This window comes from Scyliorhinus canicula, chromosome 5 (assembly GCF_902713615.1).
Source record: "Scyliorhinus canicula chromosome 5, sScyCan1.1, whole genome shotgun sequence".
In the NCBI taxonomy this organism is placed as follows: Eukaryota; Metazoa; Chordata; class Chondrichthyes; order Carcharhiniformes; family Scyliorhinidae; genus Scyliorhinus; species Scyliorhinus canicula.
In genome coordinates this window covers 77,387,426-77,410,208 of record NC_052150.1, presented here as the reverse complement: position 1 = coordinate 77,410,208, position 22,783 = coordinate 77,387,426, and the positions used below count along the sequence as shown (strand labels likewise).

Sequence of the window (22,783 nt, the reverse complement as noted above, 5' to 3'; positions counted from 1 at the left end):
TATGAAAATTGTTTATGTAAATATATTTAAATACAAAAGGAAATAGTAAGGGGCCATAGTTCCAAACCTACAACACATGAGAAAAAGCGTTGCTGCATTGCCTGTTAAAATAGTCAATTGATGCAGTGGTTAGCACTGTTGCATCACGGCACCAAGGAACCGGGTTCAGTCCCGGCTCTGGGTCATTATTTGTGTAGAGTTTGCACATTCTCCTCATGTTTGCATGGGTCTCACCCTCGTAATCTAATAATGTGCAGGGTAGGGGGATTGGCCACGTTAAATTGCTCCTTAATTTTAAAAAAAATAGCAACTGCTGACAATTTCAAAAACCTGGTAAAACAAGCAAAGAAAGGAACATCAGGCGCCTGCTAAACGTGATAATCACCCCCTCCGGGGAGGGAGCACAAGAGGTGATCGTCTCCCTGGACGCAGAGAAGGCCTTCGACAGAGTCGAATGGAAATACCTCATAGGGGTACTGGAGTGGTTCGGGCTTGGAACAGGGTTCACCTCCTGGGTAAAGCTTCTATATAACGCTCCCATGGCGAGCGTACGGACCACCAATACCAACTCCCAATACTTCCAACTGCACAGGGGCTCCAGACAAGGATGCCCACTGTCCCCGCTGCTGTTCGCCCTAGCGATCGAACCACTAGCAATCGCGCTCAGGGCAGCAAAAAGCTGGAGGGTGATCCGAAGGGGAGGCAGAGAGCACAGAGTCTTACTCTATGCAGATGACCGGCTCCTCTACATTTCGGACCCACAGAGCAGCATGGACGGAATCATCGCACTCCTGAAAGAGTTTGGAGCCTTCTCGGGCTACAAACTCAACATGAGCAAAAGTGAGATCTTCCCAGTACACCCGCAAGTGGGGGGGAGGAGCACTAAAGGGGCTGCCGTTTAAACAAGCCCGACACAAGTTCCGCTACCTGGGGATCCACAAATGGAACCTCATCAGTCTGACGGAGGAAGTAAAAAAGGACCTGCAAAGATGGAACACACTCCCACTCTCCCTCGCGGGGAGAGTCCAGACGATCAAATGAACGTACTGCCCAGGTTCTTCTTCCTGTTTAGATCCATTCCGATCTACATCCCCAAGGCCTTTTTCAAAGCGCTGGACAAACTAATCATGGCATTCGTATGGGGGGGTAAAAATGCTAGGATCCCAAAGAAGGTCCTACAAAAAACAAAATCCGGTGGGGGGGCTAGCCCGCCCAAACCTACAATTCTACCACTGGGCGGCAACAGCCGAGCGAGTAAGGGGATGGATCCAGGAGCCAGACGCCGAGTGGGTGCGCGCGGAGGAGGCCTCCTGCGTGGGGACCTCCCTCCAGGCTCTCGCCACGGCAGCACTCCCATCCCCACCCAAAAAGCACTCCAGCAGCCCGGTGGTGATAGCCACCCTCCAATCCTGGAACCAACTGTGGCAGCAATTTTGCCTGGCCAAAATGTCGGACAAAGCTCCCATCTGCAACAACCATAGGTTCACACCAGCACTGACTGACGCCACCTTCAAAAGGTGGGGACAGGACGGAGCAACACTGACAGTTAGGGACCTATACATGGACGGCAGGATCGCAACGCTGGACGAACTGACAGAGAAATTTCAGCTAGCCAAGGGGAACGAGCTGAAGTATCTGCAGCTTAAAAACTTCTTTCGAAAGGAGACATGGATGTACCCACAACCGCCACGATAGACACTACTGGAAGACTGGACGCAAGCATACTAGACAAGGGAAACTGTAGTGACATGTATGACCGACTGGTAGAAAGGGTCCACCGTACTGGACGCAACAAGAAAGAAATGGGAGGAGGACCTGGGGATTGAGATAGGGTAGGGACTCTGGAACAAAGCACTGCATAGGGTCAACTCCACCACCACGTGCGCAAGGCTCAGCCTGACGCAGCTAAAAGTGGTACATAGAGCCCACTTAACAAGAACCCGTATGAGTAGGTTCTTCCCGGAGGTGGAGGATAGATGTGAATGGTGCCAAGTAGGCCCGGCCAACCACGCCCACATGTTCTGGTCTTGCCCCAGACTTGTGGAGTACTGGACAGCCTTCTTCGAGGCTATGTCCAAAGTGGTGGGAGTGAGGGTGGAGCCATGCCCGATAGTGGCGGTCTTCGGGGTCTCGGACCAGCCAGATCTATTCCTGGGGAGGAGGGCGGACGCCCTTGTCTTTGCCTCCCTGATCACCCGCCGTAGAATCCTGTTTGGCTGGCGGTCAGCAGCACCACCCAGAGCTGCAGACTGGCTGTCTGACCTCTCGGAATTTCTCCAAATGGAGAAAATCAAATTCGCCATCCGAGGGTCAGATGACGGCTTCCACAGAACGTGGGAGCCATTCACGCGAATGTTCCGGGACCTGTTTGTGGCCAACGAACAAGAGGAAGAATAGCCAGATAGCCAGGAATCAGGGGAAATTAGTCAAGAATCAGGGGAAGGTAGCCAAGGCATGAAAGGGAGAGATAGACTGGGAGGGAGGGAAGGAGGGGTGGGGAGACGGCTAAACCTGAGGAAAGAAAGGTGAACCACGGGGGGGGGGGGGGGAGAAGAGAGAGGGGTGGAGACAGCTAAACCTGAGGTGAACCGTGGAGGTGGAGGGAGGGGGGCAAGAGAGGAGAACCAATTGGGGGGGGGGGGGGGGGGGGGCAGGGAAATGGGAGCCGGAAGGAATGCATGGGATACCAAAACGTGCATGACATCTCCAGGAGCGGGGAACGAGGAAAATAAAGATGGAGGACGGGAGGAGCAGCAGAAGCGGAGGTGAGCGCAGGACAGCAGCGAGACCCGTCCGGGAGAAGCAGGCGACAACAACACGAAACACAGCCAAGTATCGCACACTGTAATTATCTCCCGTTAATAAGGTTAATAAGGTATATTGACGGGAGGGTATCCCGTCAATACCCTACCAGTTACTCTATTTCATATTTTATTGTATTTTATGTTGGGGTGTGGTCTTCTCTTCTAGGTATGTGTATATATATATATATATATATATATATTTCTTATTCTGTGTACATAACGGTAATTGTACCTTGTTCAAAAACCCAATAAAAAAACATTTATAAAAAAAAGCAAAGAATGAGTGGCTGGTAACCTTGCTGAACCTGCTTACCGGAGAAGCCTTGAGCTGGTTGGATACCTGGAGTTTTGAATTTAAAGAAGGATTAGTTCCTTTAGAACAAATGACAAAAATTATAATTCCTACAGGAGATGATTTTTGCCTCTGGGACAAGACCCAATGTATTAACTTTAACAAAATGCACTAATTAATTGGGAAGTCTAATTAATATTGCTTTATGCAATGTTGCAGTATTGATATTAATACTGAAAGATTAGGGATACCTAATAGCTGTGGAATTATCAACAAGGGTTTTTTAATATATAAATAATCTGTTCAAAAGACGTTTGGTATCATATTTGTTAAATAGCCCTTAACCTAAGGTCTTGGGTTTAGTTCACTTAGACTTCGCATCCTGTACATTTGTGACATAGAGCAGTTTATTATTTTGGTTTCTGCAATATTTGCATATGTATGAGTTGAAACAGCTGGTTTATGCATGCGTTTGGGTATTATCATTCCCACAGGGTCCGCTTGTTAGACTTGCAACCGCTACCATGTGGATGAACAGCAGAATACAGTCATTTAAACCCAATTCTACTGAAATCTTTACATCAACTGAAATGTAAAAAGAATGTAGTTTGGAAATGTCCACAAATGTCTCAACCATTGAATTAAATTGTGGCGTAAATAGTGGGTTCCTAGTAATTCATTCATTTGTAATAGTATTGCAATTTATTGGGGTTATTGCCAGTGAAGGTGAAATAGTCAATGCAGCAGCTGGTGCACAGCAAGAGGTCTAGTTAAGGCAGTCTGTTCATAATTTGTAACATACGTGTTTGTTGCAAGGCTAAGAATATTATGAAATGCTCCCGATTGCTTCAGTTAAATGTATTTAATGAATTACCCTTTGTGCAGTTAGAGGTTATTTTATGTTTGGTATAATATCCCTGTTCCTAGTAAGATATTTTTGAAGCTATTCATCAGATCTTTCAATATCATTATTTTTTGTTAAATTGGAAATTCACATTTCACATACAATGAACATACAAATGTTGAAGGATATTGTACTAGTGTTGATAACATGAAATAATATAATTGGTAAAACAATGCTGCACCTTGGCTATTTGTTAATCCTGTTATTTTGTTGTAAAATGGTTTCATTATTTTATTGTAAGACGGTTGTTATAGATGGGAAGGGAGTCAGAAGTATATTAAGAATAATTAGAAAGGCCTTTACTCATTCCAGTTTATTTTTGTCAATCCATTTTGAGACCAAGAAATATCTCGAGGCCAAACCAACAAATACAGAGGGCGGGATACTTTTGCCTGACACCGAAATCGGGTACGGCGATCGGGCGGAAAATAGCTCCCGATGCCAAAATTGCAGCAGGCAGTGGTGGTTTGGCACCGAATCACGATGCTCCACTCCCTCTAAATCGACGTCTCAACAGTCGTGAGCCTGACGTGGTGGCTTCGGAGAGAGAGAGGGTGTACGAAGGATGTCCAGCACTGCCATACGTCACCAACAGTCATGCCGCTGGCCGGGCAACTTCTACCAGGGCTGGGGGTGGGGGAGGGGGGGGGGGTGGCCAGGATGGGGTCAGGGTGAACGAGTAATCCAGCACAACCGGCGCCATCTTTTCGGGTGTGATCGGTGTTTGTGTGGGGGTGTAAATGTACGCATGGCTGAAGCTTATCAGCCCTGCGCGTGTCCAGCACAGAACCGGCGATTCTCCCACCATTCTGTCTGACACGGCATCTGTGCTAGCCCCTCACCGGTAGTGAATCGGTGTGGGTGTGGCATCGATTTTTCCATCGTGGAACTCCACAGATCCTCCGTTGGCATCAGCAGTTAGTCGCAGGAACGGAGAATCCAGCCCAGAATTTTAAGTTTGTGCAAGCTAGTTTTCAATGTAGTGATGTCAAACAAGTGATTGCATTTTTCAGAATACAGTATTGTATTAGAAATAGGATTCATCACTGCTTTCAGTATTTGTCAAACAAAATATAACACTTCCTTTTAGAAGAAACTCAAATAGCAATTTTTAAACTGGCTACCTTACGTGGGCAATGTTTTTTTTTTATTCGTCTTGGGACATGGGCGTCACGGGCTGTTCCAGCATTTATTGCCCATCCCGAATTGCCCTTGAGGGGTTAGTTAAGAGTCAACCGCATTGCTGTGGGTCTGGAGTCACACGTAGGCCAGACCAGGTAAGAATGACAGATTTCCTTTCCGAAAGGACATTAGTGAACCAGTTGGGTTTTTACGACAATCAACAATGGTTTTATGAACATTAGATTTTTAATTCCAGATTTTTATTGACTTCAAATTTGGATTCGAACACAGGTCCCCAGAGCAGGACCCTGGGTTTCTGCTTTACTAACCCAGTGACAATACCACTATGCCACCGCCTCCTTATGTACACACAAAGCAGTGTTACGACCCCCCGGACTAGTGCATGGTCAATTCTCGCCCCACTTGATCCGGAGTCGAAACACAGTTGAAATTGCTAAGTATTTCTCAGAAAAACACCCAAGGTCTTTGGCCCTTCACTGCCCAATAAATACAGTCACCTGGTTTGTAAATGTAAACACCGTTAAACTTATTGATAATGATAACTATAATTAAATGTAGAGAAAATATAACAGGTTAACTATTATCTAATTCCTAACCCCTCCCTTAGAATCACTTCAGTGCAGAAGGAGGCCATTCAGCCCATCGAGTCTGCCCTGATGAGGCCCCAACCATATCCCCATAAACCAGTAACCCCACCTAACCTTTTGGTCACTGGGGTAATTTAGCATGGTCAATCCCCTAACCTGTTTATTATACATACAGCTCATTATAAAACTAATTCCTTAACTAGAATTGCATTGCAACCTCAACACCCCATTTAATGGCAGTCTCCCAGTGTTCATGTAAAGTGCCAGAGAGCTGTTAACAAGATGTCAATTTGCTTTTAGAAAAGTGTTGTCCAGTGAATTCAGTGAACTAGGAATCCCAGTGTGGCTAAATGTATTTTTGATTTTAAACAATACATTAAAATAAATATGATGTGGAGATGTTGGCGTTGGACTGGGGCGAGCACAGTAAGAAGTCTTACAACACCAGGTTAAAGTCCAACAGGTTTGTTTCAAATCACTAGCTTTCGGAGCACTGCTCCTTCCTCAGGTGAAGGAGTTGTTAGACTTCTTACTTAAAATAAATAAACACTGTTTAGTTTCTGCTTCATTGTTATCTGAAACGACTTGTTCAATTCGAAAGGAGCTTCCAACTTCTTAGAGCCTTAAACTCGCCCCACACCACACGAAAACAAGTCAACCAAACGCAGAGGAGGTGGAGATAAAATTGTAAAAGGGATAAAAGTCTTTGTTTCAGTTGCCTCTCTGAAAATCTTCGCACTCAGGCAGGACCCAAAGACTGCCTGTTAGTGGGCAGAATGCGGCCTTTTAGCCAATTCATTAGTCACCAGCCAACCAATTGAACCAAGTCCACCCGGTCTTCCGGGTGCTAAAAATTGGTTTTGCTGTCCGGAAGCTAGCAGAGTGTTCTCTTTTGTACCTTTTCGTACTTCTCCTCCTCGGTTTAAAGATATTATCCATTAAGCATCCATGGATCAAAATGATAGCAGCAAAAATAAGGTTCGGGGAAACAAGGGAATTGACACGAAGGGCCCTACAGAAAATCTTATGTTAAATCTCTAAATATAATTTAAGATGATCGGTATGTGACTACTTTTGTTCAGTAGCCTTTGATTTGAATATGGGATCTTCAGGTTGTTTTCACTCCACGTGCAAAAAATACCGAGTTGAAGGATTTATATATATTATCTCTCCTAAATGTTGCTTTTAAAATCTTTTAAACAAATCAGGAGTTAAATTATTCTGGATTTTACACCTGTTGCGCCACCCTGGGCAAGTATATGGTCAATTCTAGCCCCACCTGCCCCAGTGTCACAACACCAATGAATTAACCAATAATTCATATAAAAATACCTGAAGTCTTTTGGCCCTTGGCTGCTCAATAATTACAGTCACCAGGTTTGTAAGTTTACACACAATTACTGTTTATTTATAACTGGAATAAATATGAAAAATGCAATGAAAACAGTTGGTTAAATGTCCTTTAACATCTGACTCCCCTTTAACTGCCGCACCCTCTCCGACATGCACAAGACAGACAAACACAGAGGGGAAGGGAAAGGTGAAAAATAAATAAGAATTAGGGTCAAAAGATAAAAGTCCTTGCATAAATGATGAGTTCTTTAGTGCACTACCTTCACCCTATGAGTGTGGTTTAAGTCTCTACATTGCAGTGTGTAATGATCCTCTTTGCAGCTTAACAGTATATTACCCACAGCTTTTCCAGGAGAGACGGTTGGCCCCACATCTTTTCTCAGGTTATCAGGTTCTGGTCTCTGCTTGCACATCAGCCTCTTTTTTTTTTTTTACAAAGAGAGGATTATCAATTGCTGGATTCTGCTTGCACAGCCAGGTTGTGCACTTCCAGATTTCAGACCAGAAGTGAAACTAGAAAGCCAGCCTTGTCCTGGAAAAACATCTCCGTAAGATCAGAACAGATCGTCACTGCTTATACCGGGCAAAACACAGCACTTTGCCAGTTCATTGGCCGCCAGCCAAGCCAGTCAACATGAGTTATCACTGATGTCACCTGCTGCTGAAATCCTCTGCTTGAATTAAAGGCACAGGCCACGTACAAGCTGCCTTATCCTTAAAATCACACGCCCATCAATCATCGATGAATCAAAATGGTAATTGCAAAAACAACAGGGAAAAATAAGGGAATAGACCAACAAACTGGAGGGCCCTTACCACACTTCACTAAAACTTTTAATGAAACAAGATATGCCATGCAAGGATCTTAAGTGCATTCTTTAAAATGGTGCATCTTTATTCAGTACGTTTTTTCAAAAATAATTCTTAAGGGAATGTGCGACTCTGGCAAATCTGCCATTTATTGCCCATTTTCAGTTGATGATGAGATGATTCTGGTGAGCTGCTGCCTTCAATCACTGCACATGTGTATTATTTGGATGTCCTGGGCTGTAAGGATTTATGTGGGAGTGGGTAACAGTCTTGCCTACATTATGCTGTAGAGAGTCATGGGAGTGGTATAGTATAGTAATGAGTCTGGCTGGCTCAGACTCCGCATGGAGGCACCTAGTCAGGACTGTATCCTGCATATATGGTTGTGTTATTACTAAGCAGATATTGTTCAACCATTACATGACGCAATATAAAACCTTGCAACATAGTGGCAACAGGTAAAGGCTCCCAAATTCCTTAAGAATGAAGAATAAAGAAACTGAAGTCCGACCTGAGAGAGGTATGCCTAACATAAGGGGTGGCATGATGGCACAGTGATTGGCACTGCTGCCTCAAAGCACTCGGGACCAGGGTTTGATTCCGACTTCGTATCCTCGTGTGATTGTGTGGAATTTGCACATTCTCCCTGTGTCTGCGTGGGTTTCCTCTGTGTGCTCCGCTTTCCACCCACAGTTGAAAAATGTGCAGATTGGGTGGATTGTATATATATTTGGTTAAAGACTTTGAGGGAGGGTAGCATTCGGGTGGTTGGGGCTCTCCGCGTCAATATGGGACTGTGGAAACCGGACCATTCACATTATGTTGGTGAGTCATATATGGGAGTATAGTCATGAGTCTCGTAGAAGTTGGGCATGAAGATAGCACCTAGTCAGGACTGTAACTTCTATATGTGGTGAAAACACATGCACATGATCCTGACCCATTGACACTGAAGCAGTGACAATATATGTCTAAGCGAGGATAGTGTGGAACATGGTCAGGTTGGTGATGTTCCTGTGCACCTGCTATATTTATTCTTCTCGGTGGTAGAGGTCACGGGTCTGGGTGGTGCTGCCATAGATTCTTTGGCAACATGTTACAGTATGTACAATCTGCTTACTTAGTCTTCTCTTTTAAAAGAAAGACTGTCAGCCTACTCGATCTTTTCTGATAACCTTGTAGCTCAATTGAGCATTCTGGTAAATATTTTCTGCACTTTCCCCAGTGCTTCAATCTTTTTCATTGTCCTTCGCACCAAAACTACACAGCACACAAACCAAGATTCTGTATAAATTTGACATATTGCTGCTATTGCATCCCATTCTTGTAGAAATAAACCCCAAGATCTTGATTTCCAAGATGGGGGGAGTGGGATGAGGGGGGAGAAGGTGGATGCAGGAGCACTGCCAGATAGTGTTAGTGTCCCATCACCTCTGGGATATACTGCCATTTTCAAAGCAAATGTGGGATGGGGAGAGCTGGAAACCCGCTCACCTCCAATTAAGAACCCTGAAAAGTTTGTAAATAGACTGGGGAGGGCCAGAATATGATTTTCAAATTACAGATTAGTAAAATTGAACAAACTGATGAACATAGCTCACAACTGTCGGATGTTATGCAGGGAGAAATTAAGTCAAATTTCTGCGGAATGAATATTGTTGTAGAAATGAATTACCCGCTCAGAACAGGGGTGTCACCTTTTTATTGGCTGTTTGGACACATCTGCATCTTGAGGCTGCTGTCGCTCACATTTCTTGCCTGCTCAATTCTGCAAGGTAATAATGTAAATAATCTTTATTGTCACAAGTAGGCTTACATTAACACTGCAATGAAGTTACTGTGAAAAGCCCAGTCATTGCTGTCGTCTGCTTTTTGTGGATTGTACTCCAGACTCGCTTCCCGGCGGTTGTAGGTACCACTAATTGGACACCAATTCCACAGCCACCACAATTAAGGAATCTGTATTTAAAGATAGCGGCACAAGGTCTGGACCCATTAATGATCCAAGAATCAGCTTCCCATTCCCGGATTGAAAATCAAGCCCGTGGTCTGAAATCTTAAAAAGCTTCAATACGTTTTCATAAGTTGATAGTGATTTGTATATCTGTGTTGCATATGATTCTAGAATTGTCAGGCACTTTTCAGTAACTCACCCAAGTCATTCTTGATATTTAGTCAATTTTGGCAAGCTATTAAACCACAGTGACCATAAAATCGTAGCCTACTCCTATCTGTACTTGTACTTTTCAGTGGATGTCTATATGAAACTAATATGTGACTGCCTAACCAAATTATACTTTTTTCTAATTTATTCTTGAGATGTGAGCATCGGTGGCAAGGCCAGCATTTATTGACCATCCCTAATTTCCTTTGAGGAAGTTATGCTGAGCCATTGTCTTGAACCGTAGCAATCCATGTTGTGTTGGTACCATAAAGTGCTATTTATGACTGAGTTTGAGGATTTTGACTTGGTGACAATGAAGGGATGGTAATATTGTTCAAAGCCAAGATGGTATGTGACTTCCAGTGGGACTTGCAGGTGGTGGTGTTCCCATGCATCTGCTGCCCTTGTTCTTCTAGGGGACAGTGGTCATAGGTTTGGAAGGTGCTGTCAAAGGAGCCATGGTGAGTTGCTGCAGTGCACCTTGTAAATGGTACACACTGTTGCAACTATACCCTGGTGGTGGAGGGAGTTAATGTTTAAGGCGGTGCTAATCAAACAGCTGGTTTGCTTTGGTGTCAAGCTATCGAGCTTTTTGAACATTGGAGCTGCGCTCATCCAAGCAAGTGGAACGTATTCTGTCACACTCATGACTTGTGCCTTGCATACGATGGGACAGGCTTTGAGTATTTATGAGGTGAGTTACCACCTCTGACCTGCTATTGTAGCCATAATATGTTAATGCTGGTCCAGTTAAGTTTCTGGTTAATGGTAACCCCCATGGTGGGGAATTGAGCAATGATAATGCTGTTAAATGTCAAGTGAAGATGGTTAGTTTCTCATTTGTTGGATATGGTCATTGCTTGGCACTCGTATGGTGTGAATGTAACTTTTTTTTTTATTTTTTTTATTTTTTTTAATTTTTTTTTTATAAATGTTTTTATTCAGTTTTCATATTTTATATTGAACAAATTACAAATTGTTAGGAGAGAAAAAAAAAACAAACACGCAAAAATTAACATACATATTTACAGGTAAGCATCTTCGTAGTAGTAACTGCGCCCCCCCCCCCCCTCCCCCCCCCCCTCAACATGTTTATTTAGTTTGGTTTTGGGCCTTAGCTAGCCATCGAACCCCCGTAACGAACCTGTAGCCCCCCCCCCCCCCCCTCCCGCTACCTTCCCCCGACTATTCTTCCTCTTGTACATTGGCCACAAATAGGTCCCGGAACAGTTGCATGAATGGCTCCCACGTTCTGTGGAAGCCGTCGTCCGACCCTCGGATGGCAAATTTGATTTTCTCCATTTGGAGAGATTCCGAGAGGTCGGACAGCCAGTCCGCAGCTCTGGGCGGTGCTGCTGATCGCCAGCCAAACAGGATTCTACGGCGGGCGATCAGGGAGGCAAAGGCAAGGGCTTCCGCCCTCCTCCCCAGGAATAGATCTGGCTGTTCTGAAACCCCGAAGACCGCCACTATCGGGCATGGCTCCACCCTCACTCCCACCACTTTGGACATAACCTCGAAGAAGGCTGTCCAGTACTCCACGAGTCTGGGGCAAGACCAGAACATGTGGGCGTGGTTGGCCGGGCCTCTTTGGCACCGTTCACATCTGTCTTCCACCTCCGGGAAGAACCTACTCATACGGGTTCTTGTTAAGTGGGCTCTATGTACCACTTTTAGTTGCGTCAGGCTGAGCCTTGCGCACGTGGAGGTGGAGTTGACCCTATGCAGTGCTTCGCTCCAGAGTCCCCACCCTATCTCCATCCCCAGGTCGTCCTCCCATTTCCTCCTTGTTGCGTCCAGTACGGTGTCATCCCTATCTACCAGTCGGTCATACATGTCACTACAGTTCCCTTTCTCTAGGATACTTGCGTCCAGTAGGTCTTCCAGTAGTGTCTGTCGTGGCGGTTGTGGGTACGTCCTTGTCTCCTTTCGTAGGAAGTTTTTGAGCTGCAGGTACCGTAGCTCGTTCCCCCCAGTTAGCTGAAATTTCTCTGTCAGTTCGTCCAGTGTTGCGATCCTGTCGTCCGTGTATAGGTCCCTGACTGTCAGTGTCCCCCCGTCCTGCCTCCACCTTTTGAAGGTGGCGTCAGTCAGTGCTGGTGTGAACCTATGGTTGTTGCAGATGGGAGCCCTGTTCGACATTTTGGTCAGGCCAAGTTGCTGCCGCAGTTGGTTCCAGGATTGGAGGGTGGCTGTCACCACTGGGCTGCTGGAGTGTTTTTTGGGTGGGGATGGTAGTGCTGCCGTGGCGAGGGCCCGGAGGGAGGTTCCCATGCAGGAGGCCTCCTCCGCACGCACCCACTCAGCTTCTGGCTCCTGGATCCATCCCCTTACTCGCTCGGCTGTTGCTGCCCAGTGGTAGAATTGTAGATTCGGGAGGGCTAACCCTCCCCTGGTTTTTGTTTTTTGTAAGACCTTCTTTGGGATCCTAGCATTTTTACCCCCCCATACGAACGCCATGATGAGTTTGTCCAGCGCTTTGAAAAAGGCCTTGGGGATGTAGATCGGAATGGATCTAAACAGGAAGAGGAACCTGGGCAGTACGTTCATTTTGATCGTCTGAACTCTCCCCGCGAGGGAGAGCGGGAGTGTGTTCCATCTTTGCAGGTCCTTTTTAACTTCCTCCGTCAGGCTGGTGAGGTTCCATTTGTGGATCCCTTTCCAGTCATGGGCTATTTGGATCCCCAGGTAGCGGAATTTATGTCGGGCTTGTTTGAACGGCAGCCCCTTTAGTGCTGCCCCCCCCCCCCCCCCCCCCCCCCCCCCCCCCCCCCCCCCTTGCGGGTGTACTGGGATGATCTCACTTTTGCTCATGTTGAGTTTGTAGCCCGAGAAGGCTCCAAACTCTTTCAGGAGCGCGATGATTCCGTCCATGCTGCTTTGTGGGTCCGAGATATAGAGGAGCAGATCATCCGCATAGAGTGAGACTCTGTGCTCTCTACCTCCCCTTCGGATCCCCCTCCAATTTTTTGCTGCCCTGAGCGCGATTGCTAGCGGTTCAATTGCTAGTGCGAACAGCAGCGGGGACAGTGGGCATCCTTGTCTGGTGCCCCTGTGCAGCTGGAAGTATTGGGAGTTGGTATTGTTGGTCTGTACACTCGCCATGGGAGCGTTGTACAGGAGCTTTACCCAAGCGGTGAACCTGTTCCAAGCCCGAACCGCTCCAGTACCTCTATGAGGTATTTCCATTCGACTCTGTCGAAGGCCTTTTCTGCGTCCAGGGAGCGATCACCTCTTGTGTTCTCTCCCCGGAGGGGGTCATTATCACGTTCAGCAGGCGCCTGATGTTCGCGGTAAGCTGTCTACCTTTGACAAAGCCCGTCTGTCCTCTGTGACCACCTCAGGTACACAGTCTTCTAGCCTTGTGGCTAGGATTTTGGCCAGTATTTTGGCGTCTGCATCAGCAGAGATATGGGTCTGTATGACCCACATTCCGTTGGGTCTTTGTCTTTCTTAGGTATCAGCGAGATTGAGGCCTGTGCTAACGTGGGTGGCAACGTGCCCTAGCTAGCGAGTCTGTGAACATCTCCCGCAGGTGCGGGGCCAGCGCTGTCGCAAATTTTTTGTAGAAGTCGCGGGAATCCGTCCGGTCCCGGCGCCTTCCCCGCCTGCATGGAGCTAATGCTCTCCATGATCTCTCCCAGTACTAGTGGTGCTTCCAGATCCCGTTTTCTGCCCTCTCCCACAACTGGTATGTCCATGTGAATGTAACTTGCCATTTATGTTATCCAGGGTTTGCTTGCAAGCAGACAGATTGCTTCAGTATTTGAGGATTGGCTAATGGTACTGAAAACTGCGCAATCCTAGCGAACATCCTCACTTCGGTCATATGTTGTCTGGAAAGTCATTGATGAGGGAGCTGAAAATGTTTGAGCCCAGGAGTTCCCTGAGGAACTCCTGTAGTGATGCTCTTGGACTGAGATGATTGGTCTCTAATAACAACAACCATCTTCCTTTGTATAAGGTATGACTGCAACGAGAGGGGAATTTCACTAATCCCCATGAACTTTAGTTTTGCTGGGACCCTTTGATGCTACACTTGATATTAGGGGCAATCACCCTCCCCTCACCTGAGCAGTTCAGCTCTTTTGTCTGTGTTTGGATCAAGACCGTAATGAGGCCTGGATCTGAGCGTAATATTCTTCTTGTCAACTGATACTTTATAATCTGCCATTTCAGTGGCTGGGATTTCTTTTCCTCCCTTTGTTTTCTTCCCCCCCAAGGCATAATTTGAACTTGTTGGGTGATGGATGGGAATGAAGTCCAGGGTATACTCTGCCGAGTGACTGCCATCTTTTATGTCTCAATTTTCTACTCTGAGGTAAGTGTGGTGAACAACATGCTTGCCACTTTATGAGAAGTAATGCAAAGCAAGGAAAGGCATTGTCTGCATCATCTGCCTTGTTCCTATTGTTCATAGCAGTATTGGATATAAGGAATGCAAATTTTCCCTGACATTGAATGTTGCTATGACATCAGAAAGAGAATGTGAATTTAAAAACACACAAAACCTGTGCTGGAGTGATTGCTTGCCAAGGTCAGGGAAATAAATGTTCTTCTTGAGAAATGCTTTTACCAACATTTTGGAAGACTACTGGCAGTGCTATGTTGTGGCAGACTACAAAGGATGCCACAGCAGAACTCTGTTCCTTTAGCGGCTCGCCTTGCCAAAAATGTGTAATGGCCCCACACGGTTAGAAGATTTACTGGGGCAAAGATTGTATCTTCTTGTGTCCGACACTGTTGCTACGCTGGAAACGCTTTATAATTCCGACAAAGTGGGAATTCTAGACTCTGGCACAGCTATTCTAATTTTGAATAATTATTGCATGACTGCTTTGGAAACAAATAGGTGAATATCCACTTTGCAATTAATTTGAAACATCTATATATTTGGAACAAACAATATGCTTCAGGCATAGGATGACTAAAGCTCTAAAAATAAGAAGCTCACCAGAGGTGAGGAGTTTACTACCCTGGAGAATGTATATGAATTGGACTGTTTCTAATTGTCTTTCCTGAGAGAATTTTACGTTTGCAAGTTCTGCAGCTGATAATGTTTGAGTCATGTTTATACTTCATAATACCACCACTGGCATACACCAACGTTTGAGTTTGTTTAAAGTTTGTGGTGATTTTCAACAGACTTTAATCTGGCAAAGATCTGCTTTATTGCAGCCATAGGCAACACGAGATGAAGTTGGGGGTGAGGGTGAGAGAGGTATCTGCACTATACATTGTGTGTAAATGGCACAGTGCCATTTTACACAGGCTTTATTGTTGGGTGAAATATCATTGAAAATCAGAAACCTTGCTTTTTGGAAAGATTTGCAATTATATAGCATGTTTTTCGTGACCATAGGGCACCCCCAAATGCTTGAATTGCAGTCGCTGTTATAATACAGAAAATGAAGCCAGGTTGTGCACAACAAGCTGCCACACACAGTTGTGATAGTAATAAACTGTATTAGTGAGAGATATGTATAGACCAGGAAACTGGAGATAACTTCCTTCCTTGCCTTCAATATAGTATCACTTGACGACATCCACCTGAGAGGGAAGATGCAGCCTCAGTTGACCATCACATCTGGAAGATTACCTCTAAAGCAGGGCTCATTAGTGTCAGCCTTGGTCTTTGTGTTTAAGGCATGGCATGGAACTTGATACCACAACCTTCTGACTCAGTTGCAACAATGCTGCCAACTGGAACTTCTGGTGGCGGCCAGGGAGTGAAAGGTCCCACATTTGGCAGCTCCCGCTCATGGTGGTCTTTTTGTGGCTCTTACGCCGGATTGTTGTAGGAATTTTGTAAAGTAAAGGTGTAGAAGCAGGAACAGAGGCAGGGGACCCCTAGCTTATGGAGCTGCGCCCCAGGAGAAATGGGAAGTTGGTGGCGAGTGAGGACCAGATTTAGAGTGTGGCAGTGGCGAATGCGCAGGGTCTGGCCCCGCCAGCTCAGTGGTTGGCGGACCGGCTGGTGAACTTCTTGAATGAGAAGTTCTCCCAATAACCTAAGGACTGTGCGGAGGACCTGGCCTGGGCTCGATCAAGACGGTGGTTGACGGAGGTGAGACTGCGACCCAGGGATAGGCGTTCCAGATGTTGGCGGAGCAGGTGGGGGAGCATGAGGTGCAGTCCACCTCGATGGCAGCGGAGATCGGGATGCTGCAGGACCAGCAGAAGCGACTAGAACATAGAATATACAGTACAGAAGGAGGCCATTCGGCCCATCGAGTCTGCACTGACCTACTTAAGCCCTCACTTCCACCCCATCCCTGTAACCCAATAACCCCTCCCAACCTTTTTTGGTCACCAACGGCAATTTATCATGGCCAGTCCACCTAACCTGCACGTCTTTGGACTGTGGGAGGATACTGGAGTGCCCGGAGGAAACCCATGCAGATACGGGGAGAATGTGCAGACTCCACACAGACAGTGACCCAGCAGGGAATCGAACCTGGGACCCTAGCGCTGTGAAGCCACAGTGCTATCCACTTGTGCTACCGTGCTGCCCCACAAGATTCGGAGATTCGGGAGGCCAAGGAGTAAGGAGTTTTCATTGTACTCCCATGTGCACAAGGTGTACTCCAGAATAGACTTTTACATGCTGTACAGTTGTGGTGTCGGACCACACCCCACACTGGTTAACCTGCGAGTGAGTAAAGGAAAGGCCCAGCGGCCGCAATGGAGGTTAGATGTAGGACTACTAGCGGAGGATGAGGTGTGTGAGCGGGTGAGGGAGGCCATTCGGGGGTACATAAAGAGTAATGATACGGGTGAGATCTTGGCAGGGGTGGTGTGGGAGGTCCTGTAGGCGGTTATCAGGAGAGAATTCATCTCGATTTGGGCTCACATGGAGAAGACTCAACGGGCGGAGTTGGACAGGCTGGTAGGTGAAATTTTACAGGTGGACAGGAGATATGCGGAGTCTTCGGATGAGGGGCTCCTGAAGGAGCGTCAGAGACTGCAAATTGAATTTTGGGCTCCTGTCCACAGGTAAGGCAGCTGAGGAGGGTAGAGGGGCGTTGTATGATTAAGTGGAAAAATCCAGCAGGATGTTATCGCATCAGCTGAGGAAACAGGAGGCAGCGAGAGAAATTGGGAAAGTAAAGGATACAGGGGGGGAAGGTGGTTCTGGACCCAGAGGGGTGAACAATGTATTTCGGGAACTTTAGAGCCAACTTTATAAATCGGAACCCCCAGCCGAGGAGGAAGGTATGAAGTAATTCTTGGGGGGGGCTGGAGTTCCCGAGGGTAGACGAAGTTGGTGGAAGGCTTGGGAGGCCCATTCGGGCTTGGAGAGGTGATGGACGGACATGGGGCGATGCAATCGGGTAAGGCTCCGGGACCTGACAGATACCCGGTGGAATTTTACAAAACATTTTCGGGGTTACTGGGGCCGCTCTTGGTGAGGGCCTTTAATGAGTCCAAGGAGCTGGGAGTGCTCCCCCCAACGTTATCAGAGACATCGATGTTCTTATTTTGAAGCGGAATAGGATAAGGATCCAGAGAGCTGTGGATCGTATAGGCTGATCCCTCTTTTGAATGAAGATGCAAAGTTTCTGGCAAAGATCCTGGCTACACATAAGAACATAAGAACATAAGAACTAGGAGCAGGAGTAGGCCATCTGGCCCCTCGAGCCTGCTCCGCCATTCAATGAGATCATGGCTGATCTTTTGTGGACTCAGCTCCACTTTCCGGCCCGAACACCATAACCCTTAATCCCTTTATTCTTCAAAAAACTATCTATCTTTACCTTAAAAACATGTAATGAAGGAGCCTCAACTGCTTCACTGGGCAAGGAATTCCATAGATTCACAACCCTTTGGGTGAAGAAGTTCCTCCTAAACTCAGTTCTAAATCTACTTCCCCTTATTTTGAGGCTATGCCCCCTAGTTCTGCTGTCACCCGCCAGTGGAAACAACCTGCCCGCATCTATCCTATCTATTCCCTTCATAATTTTAAATGTTTCTATAAGATCCCCCCTCATCCTTCTAAATTCCAACGAGTACAGTCCCAGTCTACTCAACCTCTCCTCATAATCCAACCCCTTCAGCTCTGGTATTAACCTAGTGAATCTCCTCTGCACACCCTCCAGCGCCAGTACGTCCTTTCTCAAGTAAGGAGACCAAAACTGAACACAATACTCCAGGTGTGGCCGCACTAACACCTTATACAATTGCAACATAACCTTCCTAGTCTTAAACTCCATCCCTCTAGCAATGAAGGACAAAATTCCATTTGCCTTCTTAATCACCTGTTGCACTTGTAAACCAACCTTCTGTGACTCATGCACTAGCACACCCAAGTCTCTCTGAACAGCGGCATGCTTTAATATTTTATCGTTTAAATAATAATCCCGTTTGCTGTTATTCCTACCAAAATGGATAACCTCACATTTGTCAACATTGTATTCCATCTGCCAGACCCGAGCCCATTCACTTAACCTATCCAAATCCCTCTGCAGACTTCCAGTATCCTCTGCACTTTTCGCTTTACCACTCATCTTAGTGTCATCTGCAAACTTGGACACATTGCCCTTGGTCCCCAACTCCAAATCATCAATGTAAATTGTGAACAAATGAGAATCAAGCGATGTTTCTGACATAGACAGGACTTTGTCCCGGAGGTAATAGGGGAGGACTGGGCGGGTGTTGTGAAGGGACGACACTTGGCGTCCAACATTCGACGGCTCCTAAATGTTATAATGATGCCAGAGGAGGGGCGCCAGGTTGAGGTGGTAGAAGCCATGGATGCAGAAAAGGCCTTTGACTGGGTGGAGTGGACGTACTTGTGGGATATCTTAGGAAGGTTTGTATTCGGGCAGGGATTTGTGGATTGGGTCCGGTTGCTATACCAGGCACTGGTGGCGAATGTAAGGACCAACTGGGTCCGGTCAGAATACTTTAGTTTGTGTAGGGGACTAAGACGGGTGTCCGCTCTCCCCACTACTGTTTGCACTGGCCATAGAGCCCTTGATGCCATAGATGGCTGTTAGGTCATCGAATGTTTGATGGGGGATAGTGAGGGGGGGGGGGTGGAACATAGGGGACTGGGCCCCACGCCGGGCCGGAGTATCGCTACAACCGCGCCACACCGCCCCGACGCCGGCGCGCAATTCTCCGAAGTGCGAAGAGTCGCCGCCATTTGCACCGGTCGCGGGCCGCTGTGTGCGGCCGGTCCCCCGATTCTCTGGCCCAGATGGGCTGAGCGGCTGTGCGGAAACAGCACACGAGATTGGAGGGGGCATCAGTGTGATAATCACCGGTTTGTTTCGGGGGTGCGGGGCGGGGGGGGCTGGACGGGAACTTCAGGAGGTGGCAGCGGGCAGGCATTGAGAGATTTGGGGATCTCGTCTTTGAAGAGCGTTTCCCAAGCCTTGAGGTTTTAAAGGAGGAGTTTGAGTTGCTGGGTGCGAATGGGTTTCGATACCTACAGGAACGGGACTTTGTCCGGAGTCAGATTCCAAGCTTTCCTCGCCTCCCCCTAATAAGGTAAGATAAGGTAATGTCTAAATCGAGGGTTGGGGAGGGGAGGGTCTCGGAAATATGCAAGGAATTGATGGAGTGGGAAGGGGTCCGAATCGGGGAGCTGAAGAGAAAGTGGGAGGAAGAGTTGGGAGGGCTGCTGGAAGTCAGACTATGGGACAAGGTCTTGAAGAGAGTCACTTCAGCCTCGTCGGGGGAGAGAGGGCGACCAATGCTCTGGCCTTCTTCTCCCTAGTGGCCCAGAGACGGATTTTGCTGGGATGGAGGGACTCGGAACCTCAAAGGTCAGGAGTGTGGGTTAGCGACATAGCAGGGTTTCTCAGGCTGGAAAAGATTAAGTTCGCCTTGAGAGATTCAGCTCGGGGGTTTGGGCGGAGGTGGCAGCCGTTGAGCGACTTCTTTGAGGAAAACTGAACGTCAGCAGAAAGGGGGAGGGGAAAGGGGGGAGAAAATGGGAGGCATGGCAATGTAAAATATGGACAGGGAATCTAATATAGGGGTAGTTGGGTATGTTATTGTGATGTGGTTGTGTGCGTCGGGCCGCTTGTTTGTTCAGAATGTTAATTTGTTACATTTGTTAAACTGAAAATTACAAATGCTTCAATAAAATATTTTCTAAAAAATCATAATGCTGCCAACTGAGCCAAGGCTGGCACACTTCATAGATCATAGAATTTACAATGCAGAAGGAGGCTATTTGGCCCATCGAGTCTGCACCGGCTCTTGGAAAGAGCACCCTACCCAAGGTCCACATCTCCACTCTATCCCCATAACCCAGTAACCCTACCCAACACTGAGGGCAATTTTGGACACTAAGGGCAATTTATCATGGCCAATCCACCTAACCTGCACATCTTTGCACTGTGGGAGGAAACCGGAGCACCCGGAGGAAACCCACGCACACACTGGGAGAACGTGTAGACTCTGCACAGACAGTGCCCCAGTCGAGAATCGACCCTTGACCCTGGAGCTGTGAAGCAATTGTGCTAACCACAATGCGACTGTGCTGTCCTTATTTTACACTGCCATGCCTCCCATTTTCTCACCCCTTTCCCCTCCCCCTTTCTGCTGATGTTCAGTTTTCCTCAAAGAAGTCGCTGAACGGCTGCCACCTCTGCGCAAACTTGCAATATATGTAAAGTGCTTAACTGACCCTGACTGACTGCAGTTGTGTGCATAATATCCATAATGTGGATTACTTTTTCTCCCTTCAAACCTCTTTACCCTTTCAACTGTGGGTTCGTTATCTTGCATGTCACTTACATTTATACTTCGTATAAGCATCATTAGAACTCTAGCCATGGGGTGATCTTGAAAACTTGTATTATAATTCATGTTGTTGCATTTAAACATATTTAGTAGCTCATGAAGTAAGTACTCGTAAGTTCCAGTTAAAATATTTAGTCCTCTCTATTTAGCTTGTAATCAAAGGTTTGTGTGAAAATACTGAACAATATTGGCTGGGATGAAATGAAGGCTATATATTTTGATTGTTAACAAATTGCATCTGTGCACATCTTTATTTTAACACTTTTCAATAAACACTTCCACTGCAAGAATAGGTTCAACTATAATTTATTATTTATATATAACCAAAATGCTTTTATGATTATTTACATAGAATTGATACGTCAAATCCAAACTGGCCAGTTAAAATTTGGTCTAGTCAGCTTTCAATTAAGTGTTCAGTTCTCTATATTTTCCTAATTCTGTTTTATGAAGTAATATTATGGTGACTCTTTTAGTACAGGAATTTACATTTTGAGAGTTCATAAATATAAACAAGAAGGGCAATGTGTTCTGTACTGAGTTTCGATACTATTTAGTTATGATCCACAAAACTTTGTATTTCACTCATTTTTCTAAGAGTTGTGTTCAAACAATAAATGTCCTAGCATTATGAGCTGAGCAGTTATTTGTTCATGTAATAGTTTCATTCGCCGTCGGTTATAAATTGTGATTTATGATACAGCACAAAACTTCATCCTGTCAAATCTGTTTTGTTTTTATCTCTTCTATTTAACAGATCAATACTATACCACTAAAGGTATTTTAAATCTTAGGTTGTCAAATATGCATTACATATATGCTTGATGGTATATAAAATGAAAGAAGATTAATGATTTTCCATTGTTCTTTTGATTATATACAATATGTCACATAATATTTAAAATATTTTCCACATATTAATAATGCAGTAACCAAAAAGATGGTGCCAGTATTTTATAAGTGAAGAAAACCAAAATGGATCTTCTGCACTCATCTCATAGAAGCAATAGGTTAATGACAAGTAGATGTTGGTGTGATATATTCTTCTGATATATAAATTGTTCATATGTTTTAAACAATGTAATGTAATGTAATCCTTAAATCATGGGCATGTGAGAACACCCAAGAGGTGGCCTGAGGAATCTGAGAACATTCAGGGATTAGGAGCCTTAGGATCACTGAAGTTGGTACTTGAGGTTGAGCACAAAGCAGACTCAGGATTTGGACCAGAGGTTTGTGGCTGTGGCTGTGACATGGTCTCTTGAGGAAGAATGGGAGCATTGAGGAAGGAGCAAAAAGTCTCAATACTGAGGAGATAAAAGACTGGAATAAGTGAGAAAGTATGATTATCTTAGTGTTAACAAAAATCCAGGATATATTACTGGATGTGTTGGCCACAGGTAGATGCTGTTTCGAACACTACTTCTGGGACAGGAGGAGCAAGGGTAAGCCCGGTCCTTGAAGCAAGCCTGCTGCTATGATTTAACAAACTCCCTGCAAATCAATAACTCTATACTTAGCCCTGATTTTCCCCTTCCTCCTTCTGCCAAGCTCCAAGCCGTTGTACCACCAAGCCCCCTCCCCCACCGTCACTGCAGTACTCCCGGCATAGCCCACCATGCCCTGATCATTTTCTCACTGCTGTGCGGATTTTGGATTTTCCCCATAAATCATTATGTTATTCAAAAGGAAAATAGTTGACATTTTTAGATGACAATATTTTATTTCTGGTTCATTGTAACACTGGTAAGTGTAGTGTCAACAATCTTGTAAAGCAAAAACTTCAAGTCTAACCCATTTTTCCCCAAAATCATTTGTTTGGGCACCTAAAAAATTGATGTTTCCTTTGAATTACAATAGCTACAGAAATACAGATTATACCCTTCCTGTAAGCAAAAATTGTGATTTTAACGTAGGCTATAAAAATGGCTTGTATATTGAACATTTCTTCCTGTATTAATGTGGTAA

General features: G+C 45.8%; 1 protein-coding gene across 2 annotated transcripts in view; it reads left to right on the top strand.

Annotated features, from left to right (window-relative positions):
* Positions 1-22,783, top strand: part of skap2 (src kinase associated phosphoprotein 2) — a 405,881-nt gene that overhangs the window by 141,435 nt on the left and 241,663 nt on the right. The gene's annotated exons all lie outside the window — the stretch shown is intronic.